Raw genomic sequence first — 20768 nt, 5'->3', positions numbered from 1 at the left:
CCTTGTTGTGTCGAATAAAGAAGCTGCTTTGTATCTACTAGTGACTGTCTCTCCGGTAATTTCATCCACGCTACAACAGTTCTAATTGCTTATATTAAATTTGTTAGCTCACCAACAAAAGCATGTAAATATATTCATTAGTAAACCTTCCAATCACATGCAGCATAGATGTTTACACCCATCCCCCAATAATTTTGCCATAATAAATGTTCCCATCAGTAAATAAGAAACAAATGCAGCAGGAGGCCATTTCAACCCTCGCTTCTGTTTCACTGTTCAATAATCGATTATTTATCTCAGCAATACTTGTGTTTACCTGATGGAGATGCTGATGAATCAAAGACCGAAGAAGGTTATATTAATTGTGAGGGTTCTTCCTGTTACCTTTTCCAGATGGTTCATCAGTGAGTCTTTAAAAAGCTTTGACTTCCATCCAAATAGATCTTTGATCTAACACAGCTCTCTATAGCAAAGATTAGCATCATACTTATCTAAACCTGTGCTCCATACTAAGACTGTCATCTTCAAGATGCCAATCAGTTTCTTAACACCTGCTTCTTAAAATTATTAAATGCAAGATTTTTGATGGAATTACATTCTGCTTCAGTGCAGCTGTCAACATAGCTGAGATACCTTTGTTGATGCAGGTGCACTAATAAACTACTGCAGCAGCAGTAAATGAAACTGTACCAGTAATGCACAAAAATACATTAGAATATAGTCTCTTGCTATAAAATAGGAATTATTAATGACTCCTAGACCATCTCCGCCTATTAATACCAGTGCATTCATTATAATCAAATAGCTTCATAAATTAAGGTACCTACCTAAAGCGTCAATGGCTGTATAGCAAAAAATATACCAACACTGCTTCACCCTCCACTTTCCTGCAATCCATTTTCCATGTTAAAATACACTCAAACAAAATACACTAAAACTAACACACAAGTAGAGCTTTGACCTTTTGGTTTTTAAACTTTGTTCCTGGTATTTCGCTTTTGGTCCTTCCACACCCATTCTCCACACAAAAATAAATATTGATTGTTCAAAATGGTAAATCAAGAAATGGACAAGCTTTTGGCCTCTGTAAACAGAGTGTGATGTTCTGTCAATACTTTTTTGTTAATTTGCTGGACAGGGAATGGCACACTTTCACAATTCTCCTAGCAACTATTAATTACAGCAGTCCTAATTTTTGCTCACTTCATCGGAGAATATATGGAGGATACTTGGCTGGATTTCCATTCATTTTAGGGCTTTCAAAAGGTAAAGGTTCTCACTTTAATTATTAATGTTTGCAGTGCATCACAACACACATTTTTCTCAATTATTTTCTTCCAAATCTTTCTGTTCTTTTATATAATGATGTATTCATTTGTTACCTCATCTAATTTTCAGTTGAGTATTTACTACTACCATCAGGAAACTAACCTGTGCGTCCCGCAGATTGATCAGTGATATATGTGCACATTTGAATTTTACTTGCACTGAAGCAAATTCTCCAATGATGAAGCTCTATTAGAGAAAGATAAAATCAAAACCATCTTCCCAAACATTTCCAAAAAAATATTGTTTAAGTCAAAACCAAAATGGAATCCTGCCAATAAACTTACCAATTGCGCTTTAATTCTTTTTTTTTCTACATCTTCCTCCTTAACTTGCCAGATATAGAGCTTTGGTCCCCATTATATAAGCAATACTTACCTGAGGCAAGACTACTGTGAACCTCAAATCCCAACACTAATCAAAACAACAGTATTTGCACAGTCCAAGGAGCTTGACTTTATTTCTCCTTCATCATGTACCACACTAATGAAACCTCACTATTCGAAACACATTTTCACTCCTACCTCCAATCCTGAACCTGCACATTAAGTGTTTCTCACTTTACTGTGATTTGCTGCCACTCCCCAACTGGTTCATACCATCGTGGTACTTCTTTCCAAAACCCTCGGCTCATTTCTAAACTTTCCATCTAGTAATCTCTTCCAATAGCATCCATAGTCTAGACTTCTGTTTAACACACACTCTTCTTAAAAACAAAATGATACAACAGTTTCTTCACAGTCAGTTTACATACTCAGCTACTCTGTCGTGCAACACTTTCTCCTGCTCTCAGGACTTTCTAGTACTTCTACCTTCTCTCCTGATGACACAAACGACAGCGCAGCATGTAGTACTATCACCTCTTGAGTTTGAAAGCAGTAGCTCCAAGTACCGGTCCAAAGGCCTCTGTACAAATAGCGCACTTTGTAGAATAGGGACCACTTTGTGGGCAGCACTATAGCGTAGCAGTTAGCATAACACATTACAGTGCCAGCAAACAGAAGATCGGGATTCAACTCCCTCTGTTTTCTGTAAGGAGTTTGTGAATTCTCCCCATGACTGTGTGCATTTCCTCCCACTTTCCAAAGAGGCGCACGGGTTGGGTTAGTAAATTGTGGGCATGCTATGTTGATGCTGTAAGCATGGTGACATTTGTGGGCTGTCCCAACACATCCTTGGACTTTCTTGGTCATTGACACAAACAACCAATATCACTGTATATTTTGATGTACAGCCAACCTAATCTTTTCATTGATTATATACTATAGTATATACAGTTATACAACTGATAGGGCAGTTAAAGCAGCATACTTGCCTTTATTAGACAAAGCATTGAGTTCAAAAGTCAGGAAGTTATGTTGCAGCTTTATAAAACTCCAGTTTGGCTGTAACTGGAATATTCTATACAGTTCTGGTCGGCCCGTTATAGGAAGGATATTGAAGGTTTGGAGAGGGTGCAGAAGAGGTCTAATCAGGATATTGTCTGAATTAGAAGGCGCGTGCTATAACGAGAGGTTGGACAAACTTGGGCTGTTTTCTCTGGAGCAGAGGAGGCTGAGCAGAGATCTGATAGAGGTTCCTGAGATCATGAGAGGCATAGATAAAAAGAATAGACAAACAATACATTTTTCCAGTGTTTGACATCTTTAATAACAGAGGGGATGCATTTAAGACAAGAGGTGGTAATTTCAAAGAAAATGTGAGAAACAAGTTTCTTTTTACTACACAGAGTGGTGGGTGCCTGGAATGCACTGCAGGGGCTGGTGGTGTAGGCAAAAACATCAGAAACTTTTAGCTAGATGCAACAATTGAGGAATATGGAAGGATATGGACATTCCTAGGCAGAGAGGAGATTAATTCAGTTAGCCATTTGATTACTAATTTAATTGGTTTGGCACTACATTGTAGGCCAAAGGGCCTATTCCAGTGCTGTACTTTCTATGTTCTATATTAATAAATCAATTCACCAGTGAATCAATGATAGTTGAACGATTCCGTGGTCTACAATTTCCTAGCTCTCCACTCCCAAAATACAAGGGAGTGATGAAATCAAAATGGTCTCTATTCAATTATCACAGGAAAGAGCCATGTATGACGAAGGACTAGATAGCAATCGAATACAGCAAGAACAAGGGCAGCTGCTCTCTGGTACATAGAGACACGTACAAACACAAGTTCTGTAGCAAGATATAGAAGGTGGCAAGAACTTCGTAATGAGTTAAGAATAATGATATTGTACATCCTACTTAATTCATTATGCAACATGTAAAATCCACAAGTGTGATAGTTATTTTTGTGCCAAGAATGTGCTTAACATTCCGGCAAAGCTAGTGACTTGTCATGTGATCTAAAGTGCATACAGAAAAACCTCCACTGAAAATTTCCACCTTCTTAGAGCAGGTTCAAGAGTGGTGCTAAGGACAATGGAGTATGTGTCCTATTTGCTGTTCCTAGGGTACTCTGACAGCAGAAGTAATGCAGGACATTGTTTCCTCTTGTTTGTTTTCTCCAGCTTCTGGATTGATTAAGCCAACTTCTCCTTCAAACTGGGGTCACAAGTCATGATCAGGGCTACTATCACAAAACAATGAATTTCATGACATATGTCAGCAATAAAAAAAACCTGATTCTGATGACAGGAAATACGTACGTTCCCTGTCAAAATAGACCTCTGATAGTGGAAAAAGTGTGACAACCCTGTCCATTTCTCTCATGGTGAAGACCTGTGTGATTTTCTTTGATAGTGTAATCTAAAGATTGCCATTGGATTGCTCTTTCCTGAGTACTTGTTTCTTTTTTTTAAATATATATAAAATATTTTATATATCCTACTTAATAAATTAACTTCTCAGACACATTGATTGGACCCAAAACATACTGTACAAAGGTAGCATCATCTAGTAGATTGTTTCTCGGAAGAAAGATTCACATACACTTAAAGACCACATGAGAAAACAGCCAAGAGGACACCAGACCAAAAGACACAAGTGATATAATTTTAGGAGCTCTAGGGACTAACTTCTACAAGATCCTCCATCAATTGTTTCAAGTATAGAATTTTGTAGTTAATAAACTTTTACAGAAACTTCATTGTTTTGTCCATTAAAACATACCAGGCTTACAAGATCCATGTCTCCATAACTATCTCCGAGAGCTATCATCGTGCTAATTTTGTCCTATTTTTCCCTTAACAACTACCTCTAGCTGTACCGTTGTTATACTATCATAACATTAAAAGGAAAGGATAGTTTTACAACTGGGATTATGCTCAACATTACTGGCTAATCTCAATTTGGAGGCAACAAGTTATTCCAACCCATGGAAGAGAAAAAATTATTAACATTTTCTGCTGCTTTTAGCAGTTGGTTCCACATCATTTGCCTTCTACATCAGGTGCCAGAAGTCAAAAAATTGAGAGTAAAGTTCAAATGCTTAATCAATAAATGAATATGGTGGGATTTTAGAGTACATTAAAAACTAAGAGTTCAAATTAAACTGCACAATCCAATTATTGCTATTTTATTAAACTTCCATCAGCATTTTCACGTCTAGAATCCTTGCCTCCATATTTACTTTTTACAATACCCTTTTGCACTCTAATTCACTTAACAGACATGTTCAACAAAATCCCACAGCCAGGTCAACACCAGATACAACCTACTGCGTTCAACCACAAAACAGTCTCTTTCACAGGACAGAAACAACTCATTCAGTAGACCAACCAATCTACATAGTTTAACAGCTCATTCACCAAACTAAAATTGTAAAATGTTGAAATCATTTCCTTTAAAATATCCCTGTTATGCACTCAACTTATCACTAAGTCTACTTGATACAGGCTGTAAAACTACTAGGCTGCCTGCTACCACCCATGTATGAAGCACCAATAGCATTATACTGTTTACTCATTCATTTGTATCACATATGCGCCTTATTATTTGTGAATTTATCTGTGGTAATATTACTTTATGTGCTATGTGTGTACTGTGTTGTGCGCTTTGGTCCAGAGGAACATCGTCTTACACGTGTATGGTTGAATAACTATAAACTTGAACTAGCATCACATTTAACTATCCCTCTACTCTTAGCTTAAAGTATCTATGTAAATATTGTACTATTAAAGCAAGGCTCAATAAGCCTGCATAAATAAAAATCAAGGCACATCTCATCAACATAAAATTCACATTGAACTAACAAATCATTGCCAGATGAGATAATTTAGAAAAATGCAAAATTTTATGGCTGCCAGTCTTAATTTAAACCTTGATTTTATAGCTTCTCTACCATTTGAGTCAATTTATAATCAATTCTGTTGGGAGCTGTTGGGTTAGACTGTATAATTGTTATTTCCCTTGCAATTTAACTATCCTATGCTTGTTTGTATTTTTATCTAATTACCTAAGTATATACAATTGTTCAATGCGTCTCCAAATGGTTACAGCTCTTCTGTATTATTCTGGGAGCTTCTTGGGGGATCTCATTATTTGAATATGGACTACTGATTGGCTAACTCTTATTGATAAAGTTTGAATGGAATATCTGTTATGGAAATTCAATGGAATTAGCAAACTGGCTTTAAAAAAGCAGACCACATTGGCTCTCTTTTCTTCTCCTGCCTTAGCCTTCTCTCTCACTACTCTCCTTTCCCAATCCTTCTGTTCTTTTAGCACTCAATAAGCGACTGTGTCCGAGTTTTATACCTCATTCTTGACTTCTGAAGAACCTCTGATCAAAAACATCAGAATTCAACAATTTTTGTTTAAATGGTTGTGAAAATATAAGGACACAGAAGAATCCCAGATGAAGTGGGAGCTTTCTCTGCGTAAACTTAAGAGGGAGACCTTGCTTCCTTTTATGTCCAAATTTCCAAGAACATTGCCTAGTTGTCACATTAGCACACCATCTAGTAGAAAGTTAAAAGTGAAGGAAAACTATTATATGTTGCGGTTTTGAAAAGAATCGGACCATCACTGAAATTAACATTGTACTCAAATTAAAATTCATACAAACCAGCAATTGGGGTTATGGAAACAAAGTTGGACTCTGTATCATGGACAAACATACAAGATATTTGCTAGAGGCAAGCTCAAGGCTCTAACCAGAAAAAAGTGGTTCTGGACGGAAGATGGAAGGTTACTGAAATGTGATGGAGCATGGAGATATGGCACTAGTCTAGACTAGTAGCTCCATCTGTTAAATCTTACTTCTAATTATTACCCGTTACCCGATGCAAGAACACACAGTACTACAGAAGATAAAGCAACAGCTTTTTTTTATTTAGTAGCTCACTACTGGAGAGAGAGCACCTAGGCACACACAAGGGCCCGTACCAGTGGGGTGTCTCTCTCTCTCTCTCTCTCTCTTCCCCCCCCCCCCCACCAGCACACAGATACAGGGTCTTTTTATACCCTTTTTGTCACATAGCAAGAAACAATTTTTTAAGCTACCCTCATAGTCACAGCCCAGCAACAGTGGTATTTTGAGACAAAGACCCCTTAGTTACCTTCAAAGGCCAAAGCCAAACTCAAACAATGTGCACGATGAGATAGTTCCTCATTTTTCAACCGCAGTTCCACATTTTTTAGACAGAATAATTAAATTACTACATCTTGTCCTGCAAGTGAAACAAGGATTGCAAGGTCATATTGAATCTTTGTCCAACTTAGAGTATTTATAGAACTAGCTTATGAGACAAAGACAGAAAAGCAGAACCCAATTCACAAAACATAACTTCTGCAAAATTGTTAGTCTGAAAGCAACACAGGCAGACAACACAGAACAGAAGTCCGAGCAACCCCTCCACACAAGGGTCCGAAAACCACCCCCCAACCCCTTCAACACCTCACATCTACAAACAAGAGAAAATCTGCAGGTGCTGGAAATCCGAGCAACACACACAAAATGCTGGAGGAACTCAACAGGTCAGGCAGCATCTATAGAAAAGAGCACTGTTGATGTTTTGGCCCAAACTTTACAGATACCACACTCCCTAGGACATGCTGGCGTGGAAAAGATGATCAGCAGATTCCTCCAGTGATGGTGAAATCCAAAGTACAAGGCACAATCTCCACAAACATTTTAAAAATCTATGACCTGCCAGAAATTGAACCCTAGAGCAGCAGAAAAGTTATCATAATTAAGTGCTCAACGTATCAACGATACTCAGACTGGTAATAGTAGACAAATTTTCAAGATGTCTCGAAGCTATTCCAGCAAGGAAAGCCACTGCCACACACAGAGTAAAAATTCTGACTATATTCCTAGATGGGGATTGTCATGTCACATTGACTCTGACCAACAACACATTTCACTGGGTGCGTTTGTCAGGAATTATGTCAAGTGATGAACATTGAGTGGTCTTTCCAATGTCCACATCACCCAGAGTCATCAGGACAAGTTGAACGAATAAATGAAATCATCAAGCAATGACCAAGTATCATGAGGAACAGGCACCATGGCCTACAGCTCTTCCTATAGTCTGAAGCACCAAAGCAGTCCCCAACAAGACTAAACTAAGTCCATTCGAGGTTGTAACAGGGCATCCCAAGTCACTGCTGGGACCTCTTGATCTCACAGAGGCCAATATGCATATTATGACTGATAGTTTGGTTAACTATTGTGTGAAATTAACCCAAGCTGTACAGTCTGCTTCTTAACAGTTTTCTGCTGCTCTGAGTGGAGGAGGAGGACACAATCTGATTCCTGGTGAATGGATTCTGACTGAAAACTGCATAAGGAACTACCGGACGCTCGATGGGAAGGCCCTTATCAAGTGCTGTTAATTACTAACTCGCTGGTGAAAGCAGAAGGTAGAAGTAATTGAATACACTTCAGCTACTACAAACAGGCCAAAGTGGTACCCGATGAGGATAATAAGCACTGTGGTTAGTATGCTAGTAACCGCTGACTCAGTGCTATAGTGAGCAAATCACTAACCAAATAGAAGACATCAAGCAAGTCAACAGCTTCCGAACATTACAAAATTTATTCTATTTGTTATATTTTTGTCAATTTTCCCAACTTGCAATGTTCCAATTGAGATGACTCATAATAATCTCTTGCTGTTGAGTATGTCAATATATACTGCACCCTTCAAAATATTCACCAATGCTAGACATCCCTGCAGACCCAGAACACACATGCACCCTCTTCCTTAAGCAAAGTTCATTATCACAATCCAGCAATGGCGATTTTGACATTGTGCCCATGATTTATTATACTCAGGGGAGGCGTAAATGTACGATGATCATGACCCCCACATATCATCTTGAATTAATTATTTATGTGAATATAATCAGCACGTTTTAGGGCAGTAGTTCTCAACATGGGTCATATGGCCCCCCAAGGGCCACGCTGGATTTCATAGGGGCCACAAGTAAAAATACAAGACTCTGGGGGCCATAGGAGTTTCTTAAAGGGCCATGTTAAGTTTACTGCTTTAATGAAATATTACCAAAATATATAAAGAAATGAATATGAAATTTAAAAGGAGCACTGAATGGGAAAATGCAAGAGGGTGCAAATAAGGCAGACAAAACAGTTTAGCCTGTGTGTGCCAAGCTTGCCCCACTCCACATCCACCCCAAATCACAAAATGCAACTGGGATGGGGCTGTCTGCAGCAAGAACGTCCCATCTGTCTTCCACTAACCCCTACGTGTTATAATACTTAAAATGTGACATGAAGGCTGCAGTTACTGCAGTGGGATCATCTGCCAGGAACGGATAAACTGCAGAGAGACAAGAACACTTGAAGTCTACCACTGCCTCACTATCAACCACTACAACCTCCATAAATCCCTGTTATATTTTGAATATATATTTGCATATATAATCGCATTTAAAAATATTTGCTTAAAAATTCAATTTTTTAAAATGCAGCCTGAAAAAGCTAATTTTATTTATACATGTATATTCAATACAGATAATTTTCCTACATGAGAATATACTTATCATAATTGGATGACATTTTTTGCATAGACTGGGTCATCAACCATCAGCATTTGGTTGCAAAAAAAGAGGGAGGATGTTTGCCTGACACCTTTACTGCCGTAATAATGGCCACCAACTTCATCAAATCAAATGCACGACAGGATAGTTTTTTTTGACAAATTTATGAGGAAACCAAAGATGATTTTGAACGGTTAACTAATATATACACAGAGGTCCACTGGTTATCAAAAGGTAATTATCTTTGTCACTTTGTTGCACGTCGGGAAAGTATTGCACCATTTCTTATGTGATAAGCAGCTTGGAGAACAAATTGTCACTGCTAAGTCTGACATATTTTACCTGTCAGATACAATTTAACAACTGAATTTATTATACAAACAAAGGGGAAAAGAACCTGCAATCTCATATCATGCGACGAATTTATTACTGCTTTCCTTGGAAAATTCAAACTTTTCAGCAGCAATATTGGATGTTGCGAGTTAATGCAATTTACTGGCCACTTTTAAAATAGAATTTACAAGATGATGATCTGATTGTATCTTTTGATCACCTGAAACAACTGCACACTGACATGGAATTTTGGTTCAGAGACCTGCTGGAGATGCATGTTCCAGATTGGGTGGTGGATCCATTTGGGGTGAGTGTGAATGATGTTCACACCACATCGCCAGAATGTCTTATTGAGCTGCAGAGTGATATACTAGCTCAAGCAAAATTCAAATGTAGCAAGCAAACTTTCTAGACAATTAGTGATATTTAAAATAAGTTTCCACATCTCTGGGAGAAAGCAGAGTTGTTTTTAAAATGGATTTCCCACCTCTTATCTCATCGAATATGGTTTTAGTCAAGCTCTTCACCTGCTACAAAAAGCTTGTAACCATCTTGATGTTGTGAAAAGTGATTTTCAATTATCTTTAACCAAGTTACAAATAGATGTTCAAAAACTTGTTAGTTTCTCACACAGGCATAAGGATCTCACTAAATACTCAAGGTAACAATATTTCACTTTTATATAACGCTTTCAATGCTGGTTAGAAGATTATACAGTATATGTTATAAACACAGTATCCTAGTCAGAGGTTTGAGAGTTTTATTTTTCATATAAACCTGCAACAATGTATTTAACATACAATACCTATAACCTGTTGGAACATAAATACTGACTGTATATTTGAATAATTAGTACAGTTGACCAAAAAAATGCTTTAGCAGCTAATGGAGACTATAGAGTGTGGGGGCCACGGAGGCAAATGAAAGCCTCATGTGGGGCACAAGGAGGAAAAGATTGAGAACACTGATTTAGGAAATCGTTATCATATCTACCTTATTTATCTCTTATCCTGGGATATCTCTATACAGTCAGCCCTCCTTATCCGCGAGTTTCGCATGCGCGAATTCAACCAACCACGAATCAAGAAAACCCGGAAGTGTTCTTCCAGCACTTGTTATTTGAACATGTACAGAGTTTTTTTCTTGTCATTATTCCCTAAACAATGCCGTATAGTAACTATTTTACATAGCATTTACACTAGATTACTTATAATACCTAATACAGAGATGATTTAAAGTATACAGGAGGATGTGCGTAGGTTATCGTAGATCAGGGTCAAAAAAAAACCGGAAGTTCTCTTACTAAGTAAGTCGGAACAGGTACATCCGGTATTATTTAGCGTCAATTAGTCAAACATTTGTCTTAGTATATAGTATATATTTTACCTCTCTATACATATAAAACACTTAAAAAACGTATATTTCAGCGCAGAGTTTGATCCAATGACAAACCGCTCCCGAGCGCGCTCTCCATCCATGCCGGGTTGATGTGAAGGATCAAAACCCCAAAACCCAATAATTAAACCACTGCATTGCTTAGTAATAATTGTAGCGTTCATCGGGGCAGGGTCTTTCTCACTTTATCCTTTACAATTGTTCCAATTGTTGACCGACTGCAGCCTAACGCTTTTCCAATGACCGATGGCATTTCACCTCTTTCTGATCGCTTTATTATTTCCACTTTATTTTCAATCGTGATTATTTTCGTGAACAGAAACACTGCGGATTCAGAGCTCTGCCACCGGGTCCTAATGTCCACTGCACTGAGAGAGGTTAAATAAGGTCCGGGGTTCCGCTGGGTCCTAAGGTCCACCGCATTGAGACAGGTTGAATAAGGGATTTGAGCATCCGCTGTTTTTGGTATCCACCAGGGATCCCGGAACCAATCCCTCGCGGGTAAGGAGGGCCAATTGTATCTGCATCTAATGTTCATGACATTGCCATTAAATCTTTTAAAGTGTTCACTGTAGACACTACATTGTGCTTGAGTTCAGAAGCTACAATTCCACTAGGGCATAATTTATGCAATTATGCTTTACATTGACTAAAAGTAGGGGGATGATTCTGGAATTTTTATTAATGTTATTCAGAGATACTATAGTTCAACAAGATTCCTTTACCATGAGGCGAGGCATCGCAGGCAAGCTTCACTGGGCAATGTGGATGATAATGTGTGAGAACAGTGTCTGATGTTACCATTTCTTTTGTCTTTTGGAAAGGCATATTAAACTGCTTTGTCCGTTGCATTTCTTCCCGATCTGTAGTACAAAAGGTAGAGCACAGTAGCCAGGTTTGGCAGGAACCTGCTATAGTAATTGACAAATCCTAATAAGGACTGCAACTGTGGCATATCCTTGGCCTTGGGGCATCTAACATGCTTGAATTTTCTCAGGTGTCAACCTAGTGTATCAATGTTGTGACCACAGTAAGGGATGCTGGCTTAAAGAATTCACACTTGTTGTGTCATGCTCTAAAGCCCATAATCTTCTAATCTTTTTAACAATGCCTTGAGACTTTGGAGATGTCCGTTGTCACCCTTTCCTGTAGCAATGTCATCATCCAGACAATACTAGGTGCCTGGGAAGCCTTGCAGCATCTGGCCCATAGCTTTCTGCCAGAGGGCAGGTGCAGATGTGACTCTAAAGATAAGCCTATTATAGCAAAAAAGCCCTTGTGAGTGTTTATAGTGAGAAACACTTTGGATGACTTCTTCCATCTCCATCTGTACGTAGGCCTCTGCTACATCCATGTTGCTGAAGTGTTTCTCTCCAGCAAGGTTTGCAAAGATACCCTCTATCCAGGGCAGTGGGTATTGATCTACTTTCAGTACTGGTTTGATGGTGCCCTGATTAAAAAAAAAATCACCAGATTCTGACAGACCCATTCTTTTTGGCTATTGTGATCACTAGTGTTATCCATTGGCTCCACGCAACCTTGGAAAGAATTCCTTGAGTCTCAATGCGATATAACTCACTGGCTACTATATCATGGATGGCACAAGGAACTGGACAGACTTTGCAAAACTTGGGTGTGGCATTTTCATTTAACACCAATTTACCTTGATGCCATTGAGTTTTCCCAAGCCATTCCTGAACACTGCTGTGGCATCATTCAGCGCCTAATTCGCTTTCAGTTGATTCCATTACAGGGGATGTGAAATGCAAATGGCTGATGGATCTCCAATCAAGCTGTAGTTGTCTCAGCCAATCATGGCTCCACATTGCTGACCCTTCTGTTTTTAAACATATACAAGCCCAATGTGGCTTGTTGATTGTTGTGTTTCATCGTTACAAATGTCATTTCCACAAGATTTATCTTTTCTCCAGTACAAGTTCTTAGTTGGCCATCTGGAGGCTTAAGTTCAATACTTTTGAAATGCCATTCCAACTCATTTCATGGAATGACTTAAACAGCCAAGCTACTGTCCAATTCCATTTTATTAGTTTGCCATTCACTTCTGGTGTAAGCCATATTGCTTCTCTTAGTTTTCACATTGTAAATCACAAGGCTACCCAATCCTGCATCATTCTTATAATTATCAGATTTTTTATTTTTTTTAAATCAACAGCATGCAGATTAGTACTCTTTTTGAAACTGCAACTTCAATTTTTTAGCTTTTTCTCTTCCAACAGCAGTCCATTTATTTTTGTCTGCTCAACATGTTCCTTGTATGTGCCTTACTTTATTGCATTTTATGGAAGTTTTGCTTTTAAGTCTGTGTTAGACTGGTGTATGTGAGTCCCTTCGATAATTTATTCAGCCAGGCTTGTTCTGATTAGGCATTGCAATTTTGTTCAAGATCACTTTCATTCCTGATAGCAATTCAATTGTGTCTTTGGCTGCTGTTTCCATTGATACAGGAATTTCAACTGCTCTTTTAAATGTAATCTGTGCTTCAGTTAGGAGCCAATTTTGAATGCTTTCATTTAATATTCCACGGACTAAATGATATCACATTGCATTATTAAACTTTTCAATGAACTGACAATGCTCAGACAATCTCTTCAATTCAGCCACATATGCAGAAATGGACTCCCCTTCTTTTTAACTCTGCTGATGAGACCTAAAGCATTCTGCAATCAACAATGGTTTTGATTCTAAATGTTCCTGCATTACTTTCATGATATCAGCAAAGCTCATTTTGGCTGGTTTGATTGGAGCAGTTAAACTTCTAAGCAAACTGTATACCTTTAAACTCAATGCATTCAGCAAAGCTAGCACTCACTTATTGTTTGCTATTCATTTGTTTTAAACTACAGCTCAATTCACTCAGTATACAATATACAGTTATCTCTTATGCAATCAAACACATCTATCTTTCTAATGTAGTCAGCCATTTCTGCTTTCTTTTTTAAACAAATCACCCAGTACTCAGTTTATGAACCCGTAAATTCATTTGTTCAAAAAACCTAATGTCCCGTTGCACTTTAAAAACTGGAACATTTCACTGTACTTCAACAGGTGGATACTTATTTCAGGTTTGTTTAAAACTTCCTCATTGCCACTGTTATGTTTAGCAACTCCAAAACATAAAACTGATTGAAATTAAAACAAGGGAGCTTGAGAGATACACTTCTTAGTTTCATTTTTACTTTTAGTGAGATGTGCGCAATATGACATGGTGGTGTGATGATTCGTGTACTTTTGTATAAACCTGTAATTGATTATTTAAACAAAGAATGCTTAATCAAACAACATATGTACAATATTACTAAAATGCTACTGAAATATTATATACACAACACATACTAACTGTGGTCTGCCAGTGAGGAAATCAACAATTCAGTTGCACAGGGAAGTACCAAGGCCCAGGCCTTGGATAGTGACGTGTTTCGAGGGGATAATAGTGTTGACTGCTAAGCTGTAGCCAATGAAGAGCATCCTAATTTATGCATCTTCATTGGCCAAGTGTTCCAAAACTGAGAGAAGAGCCAATTAAATGACATCTACTATTGGCCTATTGTGTCGGTAGGGAGATTGCAGCAGATTCAGGTCATTCCCAGATGAAAAGTGCTTCAACTGTGAACTTATGAGAATAGATGCCTAATATTGAAATGTGACCACACAGAATTACACTGTTCTGTATGGAGAGGCTGCTTGTGAAGAGAGCTGAGTGGGTCAAAGCCAGTGATGAGATGTGGAGCTGTTGTTACACTCTGGCCAGCGTGCTGACCGCAACCCATTGCCAAGGACTGCCAGTGGTTGATTACTCATATGGAACCTACAATCTCTCTCAACACCTCCTGCTAGATGTGATGGAAGCTGCCCACCATTAAGCCGGTTATCATAGAAAAAAATCTCCAGGCTTGGGAAAGTTGAGCAGCCAAATAAAGACTGGAGATAGCAGCTTCCAGAAGGTGATGAGAGAGATTGTAGTCTGCAGGTGGTCTGTCAGACATAGTAGATGCTTATTTTCACATATGGTGGAGCTTCAGGCAGGAGGATGACAAGCACTACATCCAATCAGCGATTCACAGGGAGTGCCAAGTGGAGTGCCAGTTTTTTTTTTAACAGGAGGAAATTATTCCATCGTTTGCAAGCCTAGCCAAGTCTTAAATGCTCTCTGAAATGGGCTAACAAGGTACTCAGTTCAAAAGCAATTAAAAGTGGGTAATAAATGCTGGCTCTGGCAGTAACATCCATGTACCCAGAATGAATACCAAGCACTCCCACACTCAAGATACTCGTTCAGACATATTGAAATAATCATCCCATAAATGGCACTGCCAGATCCCTTTAAATAACAAACCTAACATTGCCAAGCTACTCAAGATATTCAGGGAAAATACAATATTGTTGACCCAAAATAAACAATTCCCTCCATATATTCCTTTCCTGTTTGCAGAACAATTAAACTTTTCAAGCTAGTCATAATTTTGCTAAAATTTTTCTAAACTATTGTCTCTTAACTAAATTTTTAACTAAAAACATTTTTCAAATTTTTGTTTTTATGTTTTAGGAGAAACCCACCAACTGAGTGGCCTGAACAACATGCAAGGACAAATGAAACAATGTACTAGACTCGACCTTCCATTACACACAACCAGAAAGGCCAAGTCGATTGAGAGTAATGCCCAGCTGTCAAATTCAGATACTGGCAGAGATTCAAGATTGTATTTGCATTTATATAGTGCCTTCCATAATCTAAGGATGTTCCAAAGCATCTTAGAGCTATTAAAGTAACTTTGTACTGTTAGCTATTGAGAGATGATGGCAAGATAAAATTGTATACACTTTTGAAATTCCTTTTCACTACTGGCAAGATCAAATTTATTGTCATCTAACTGTACATACATACAACCAAATGAAACAACATTCCTCTGGACCACAGTGCACCCACACAGCATAGAAACCAAAATCTTATGTTATAAATAAATTAAAATATAATTCAAAATACCTACAGCAAAGCTCAGAACAGGTAAACAGTTAACATCTCGCTGTCCTAGTGAGGAAACCGCAGTGGTGGCAAGGTATTCATTAGTGTCACAGCCTGAGCAAAGAAGCTGTTACCAGGTCTTGCAGTCCTAGTCCTGATTAGGAAGATCAGCCAATCTCTAAATTATCCTTGATAAGGCAGGGGTGAAATATCTTCTTTATCTGCTGTAGCCTTTCTGGTGGGGTAGTCCCACAATTTTATTGGGTACAGTTTACAGAACTATGGTCTACAGACAATAAAAGAACGATGATGCAGCATTCAGTAAAACTGACTCAGACTAAATATTTAACCCTGATATCAGGGCCAATATCTCTAAACTGTTTTCCTTCAAAAACAGTATCTTCGGATTTATCATATTTGCCCAAGAGATGATGGTAGATGCACACAATTTAACTTACTTTAACATGACCTTGATCTTCCTCAGGCGGCTAAAGATATTTGACACGTCCCCTTTCAGCCTTGCCAATTTTTACCTATGCACCACAGCACAGCTTCTATCCTGCTGTTATAGACTATTTTTCAATGGTTCCTTACTCTTGACCTCACAATCTACCTCGTTTCGATCTTACACCTTTTACCTACACTGCACTTGCACTCTAACTAACACTTTATTCTGCACTGTTATTGTTCTACCTTGCGACGTAGTGACGTATTAATGAATGTATCTGTATGAAAACCTTGCAAGTTTTTCACTGTACCGTTGTACAGGTGACAACAAACCAATTTATCAGTATCATATGACCATGTACATACTATCATAGTGAACCCATTTGCTGTTGTTTCTATCAGCGCTCTCCCTCCTGGAAAGGTACTCTGTGAGCACAGAGAGATATCAAAATCTTGACGCTCTTCTGTAGCATCACTTCATCTGGGATCCTTTCTGTGCTTCAAGTTCGTGTTCTTCAGGCACAGCACGATTTGTATTGGAATTTCTGCTGACAGATTATATGATGCTAAGATGAAGAAAGGTCTTGACCTGAAATGCTGACTGTCTATTTCCCTCCATAGATGCTGCCTGACCTGCTGAATTCCTCCAGCATTTTTTGTGTTACATGATCTGCATTTACCTACTGCTGACTGTCCTGGAAATGGATAATGCAGCAACTTGTGCCATAAACTGAGATACTTCTTTATGCCTCAGTAAAGCAGCCAACATAGTCAAAGAAGTTTCTCCCCCCCCACCCCAAAATATTCTTTCTTCTCACCCCTCCCATTGGGCAGAAGATAAAGGTCTGAAAGCATATGTCACCAGGCTCAAGGGTAGCTATCCTTCTGTTCTAAGACAACTGAATAGTCCCCTTAGATTGATAAAATGGATTTGACCACACAATCTACCTCATTATGACCTTGCACCTTTTTGTCCAACTGCACTGTACTTTCTTTGCAAGATTTTATTCTGCATACTGTTACAATTTTTCCCTTAGTACTACCTCAATGCACTGTGGTACTGAATTGATCTGTATGGACAGTATGCAAAACAAGCTTTGCCATTGTATCTTGGTACATGTCACAATAATAAACCAATTTACCATTTCATTCCAAAGTCACTAGGTACTGGAATGTATTACCAAACCAAGAGTAAGTCTCTAGGCATCTTAAACCCATGACCTTCTCACTTGAAGATAAGAATTCTACCACTTTTACACCAATGCCAACTTTCTCAAAATAATAATTTTTGGTTTCCAAGGCTCTAGCCAAGCGGGGCAAGTGCAATTCCTCTGTGGAAAGAAACCCAGAATTACTCGTGGAACTTTGCCAAAACAATACAAAGCTTTTCCAACTCAGCTCTGAAATTTGGCCAAGCAGTCTAATGTGGTGTCAGCATTTCACAATCCTAATTTGTGAGATAAAAGCAATTTATCACTTTCATGTTTTATCTACTCAACCTATCCACATAAAACTTGCAGACTTACACAAATGGAAGACAGCAACATAGCAACTGCAAGTCTGCAAATCTGCAGAAATTTGTTAATCTTAAAACAATATTGCAGAGGCAGCATTAAGGTGCATGCATTAGCTGAATGGCACGGAATGCAATGTACAAAGGTAATAAATTTTGTCATCTCTGGCAAGCTAGTCCAATACCTCAGATTGTTCTACATTTCAAGTTAAACATGCTAGAAACCAAATACTATTGCCAATCCACAAACTCTGAAGTCTATCCAATGTTTCTATTATCTCATGTTTTACTTCTCTTCCAAGCCAATCTTCCCACTTCTGTTTCCCTGAACTTGCAACCAACAAAGAACATCAATCACACACTTATCCAATCACACATCCATTTCCCTTCTAGGCACCTTGCACGCCCATTAAAACATCTTCATCTTTCAACAATCATTATGCGCCAATCCAATAGTGCTTTCATCACTATACTCTGGCTCATGTCCTGAAGAGGTACAACAATTGACTGGCATGATGGTGAACTTCAAAGGAGAGTTCTTCTAATAGATGCAATGTTAATGAAACACCTCATTTGGAAATTAACTGTCTTGATTATGAGAGCAACTTCATTGGTTGACTTCAAGAAATCCAAGGCTATATATTTTCGCTGGTCATTAAAAACTCCATCTGATCTAATGGTTAATAACACATTAGATCTGATTCTCAATGTGCTTGGTAATTCATCTCAGCCGAAACTTTAAGGCCATTAGAGTTGTTGCCAGCAGCCTTGGGACTGTGGGTGGAGAGGGGCAGATGAAAGATACAACAATCATCAGGATTCCCCATCACTAATTCACTTGAAATCAGACATCTGTATAAGATCAGGCTTGGACTTGCCTCACCTAGCCAGAAATGGGAAAGAGAATGCTTAATGGTACCCTACTAAGTGACCAATCCCTTGAAACCACATTCTTGAACAGGCTAGTGGCATCAGAAGGAGAAATTAGAAAATAGAATTTCAATACTGCATTAATTATATTTCAAGAAGTGCAAATAATCATTTGATTTGAAATGTGTATATGCTTAACCTGAAGTGCAATTCGATATGGCTATGTGGCAATATATCCATTACAACATTTAGTTGAGAGGACTTAATCTGATTATTACCCAGCCAAAAACAAGAAAAAAAATCTGAGATGCTGGAAATCCAAGAAACACACACAAAATGCTGGAAGAACTCAGCAGGGCAGGCAGCATCTATGGGGGAAAGAAAAGAGCACAGTCAACGTTTCGGGCCGAGACCCTTCAACCTTTCTGCAGCCCTTCAAAGAACTGGACTTCATATAATATTATGGTGTTCTGTTCAATTTAAAATATATCATTTTAGTTACAGATCGCAAAATACAAAGTTTAGAAGCCTTCAATTCCTTCAAAGTTACGCATAGGTTATGTACATGGTCTGCTGATGCTGTGATCTGAATTTTTAAATAATCCCTCAATAATTTGTTTATACACGTCTGTCTTGATGACAGCAGAAACAGTGCAGCCGCCTCTCCTCCATGCACCATATCCATCACACTGACATCATACCCCAAGATGTATTAATTTGCAGTAGAGGCACCATCAACTGCCAGTTCTAAAATCACAGAGATTTCAAGTTGCAGGAAAAATAAAAAATATTTAGGCTTGACCGTAAACAGAACATTTACATCCTTTGTAATGAAACTGCAGTTCGGAATATATGACTCCAAAAACAGAACTCGAATCCAGCTGACTTAATCTAACATTCCGTTATACAGCCAAACAAAATTACACATTAACGTCCTCCCAAGGCATACATTTACTGATGCATTCGATTTACGGAAAACGAGCATTTTTCCCCCTCCTGTTTCGACAAAACCTTCAATGACACGGTAAATACGGTTCAGTGAATGTGGGAAGGCAAGTACAACATAAACCTTCACGGTCTGGCAAATCAAATATGTAAAGCACAATCCCGCTTTCGGTAAAGTCGCTGAGCGCCCACAGCATCAGAGAATTATTATAAATCACAACAGCATAGAGGCATGGGTTCTGCAGAGCACCGATGCCGCACAATCTGCCTCCACGGCAGCAGTGGAACCAGCAGCGACTAGACTCGCCTTCTATCGTGCGTGCTTAAACAAAGGAACTGCTGCTGCAGTCGCCCGCCCGCCCGCCCGCTCTCTCCAGCTCTTCGCTTTATTCATTCACGCTTCGGCATTTTCTCCCTTCGTATTCTCCCATTCCGTTACCTCGCCCGGCGCCACTCCATTTCTGAAAACCAGACCGACTACGTACAACTTAAGCCAGGAAAAAAGAGACATCAATTTCCTTTACCTTTCTTTATACACAGAAAATTATGGAGTCTTAGTGCGTGTCCCGGGCGCAAACAAACTCCACCTCACGGTCTCACACAAGCACTCACTGCAGCAGCGCCAGCGGTGAATCTCATTCACTCCCTCCCTTTCCTCTCTGCCAGATTGTGAGCTCCCACTCGGGAGTTCAGGCTAAACTGAAGCCGGTAATACCGACTTCCTGCCACAAAGTGTCTCTAACATTGCTCTCTGTTCGGGAAGCAGCCGCGAAAAGAGCATGCTTGCACGTCTTTCACTAATATTATGCACATACGAGCCGCTGCATTGATACAAATGACTTTCCTCATTTGTACGCACGCGCGGGAATTTAAAGCCCCGAGTTTTCTTTTGTTCGGTTTGAAATCGCTTGTCCCGGTTAATTTAATGGGGACAATTGTTTCAGTCTGCTGCAAAGAACAGTTTCGAAACGTCGCAAACCATTGCAATTATTTTATTTTAAAGTGATAC

The 20768-nt window shown here is 38.8% G+C and overlaps 1 long non-coding RNA gene across 1 annotated transcript in view; it reads right to left on the bottom strand.

The window, feature by feature from the left end:
- The window catches only part of LOC140211408 (uncharacterized), a 60494-nt gene extending 40091 nt beyond the window's left edge, over positions 1 to 20403 (bottom strand). Inside the window, exon 1 of the long non-coding RNA XR_011889453.1 lies at positions 20284 to 20403. This is a non-coding gene — a long non-coding RNA (uncharacterized lncRNA). The remainder of the gene's footprint in view (positions 1 to 20283) is intronic.
- Positions 20404 to 20768: the final 365 nt, after the last annotated feature.

This window comes from Mobula birostris, chromosome 17 (genome assembly GCF_030028105.1).
Source record: "Mobula birostris isolate sMobBir1 chromosome 17, sMobBir1.hap1, whole genome shotgun sequence".
NCBI classification, from domain to species: Eukaryota; Metazoa; Chordata; class Chondrichthyes; order Myliobatiformes; family Myliobatidae; genus Mobula; species Mobula birostris.
The sequence above is the reverse complement of the archived record's forward strand: the minus strand, read 5'-3'. Positions and strand labels throughout refer to the sequence as shown.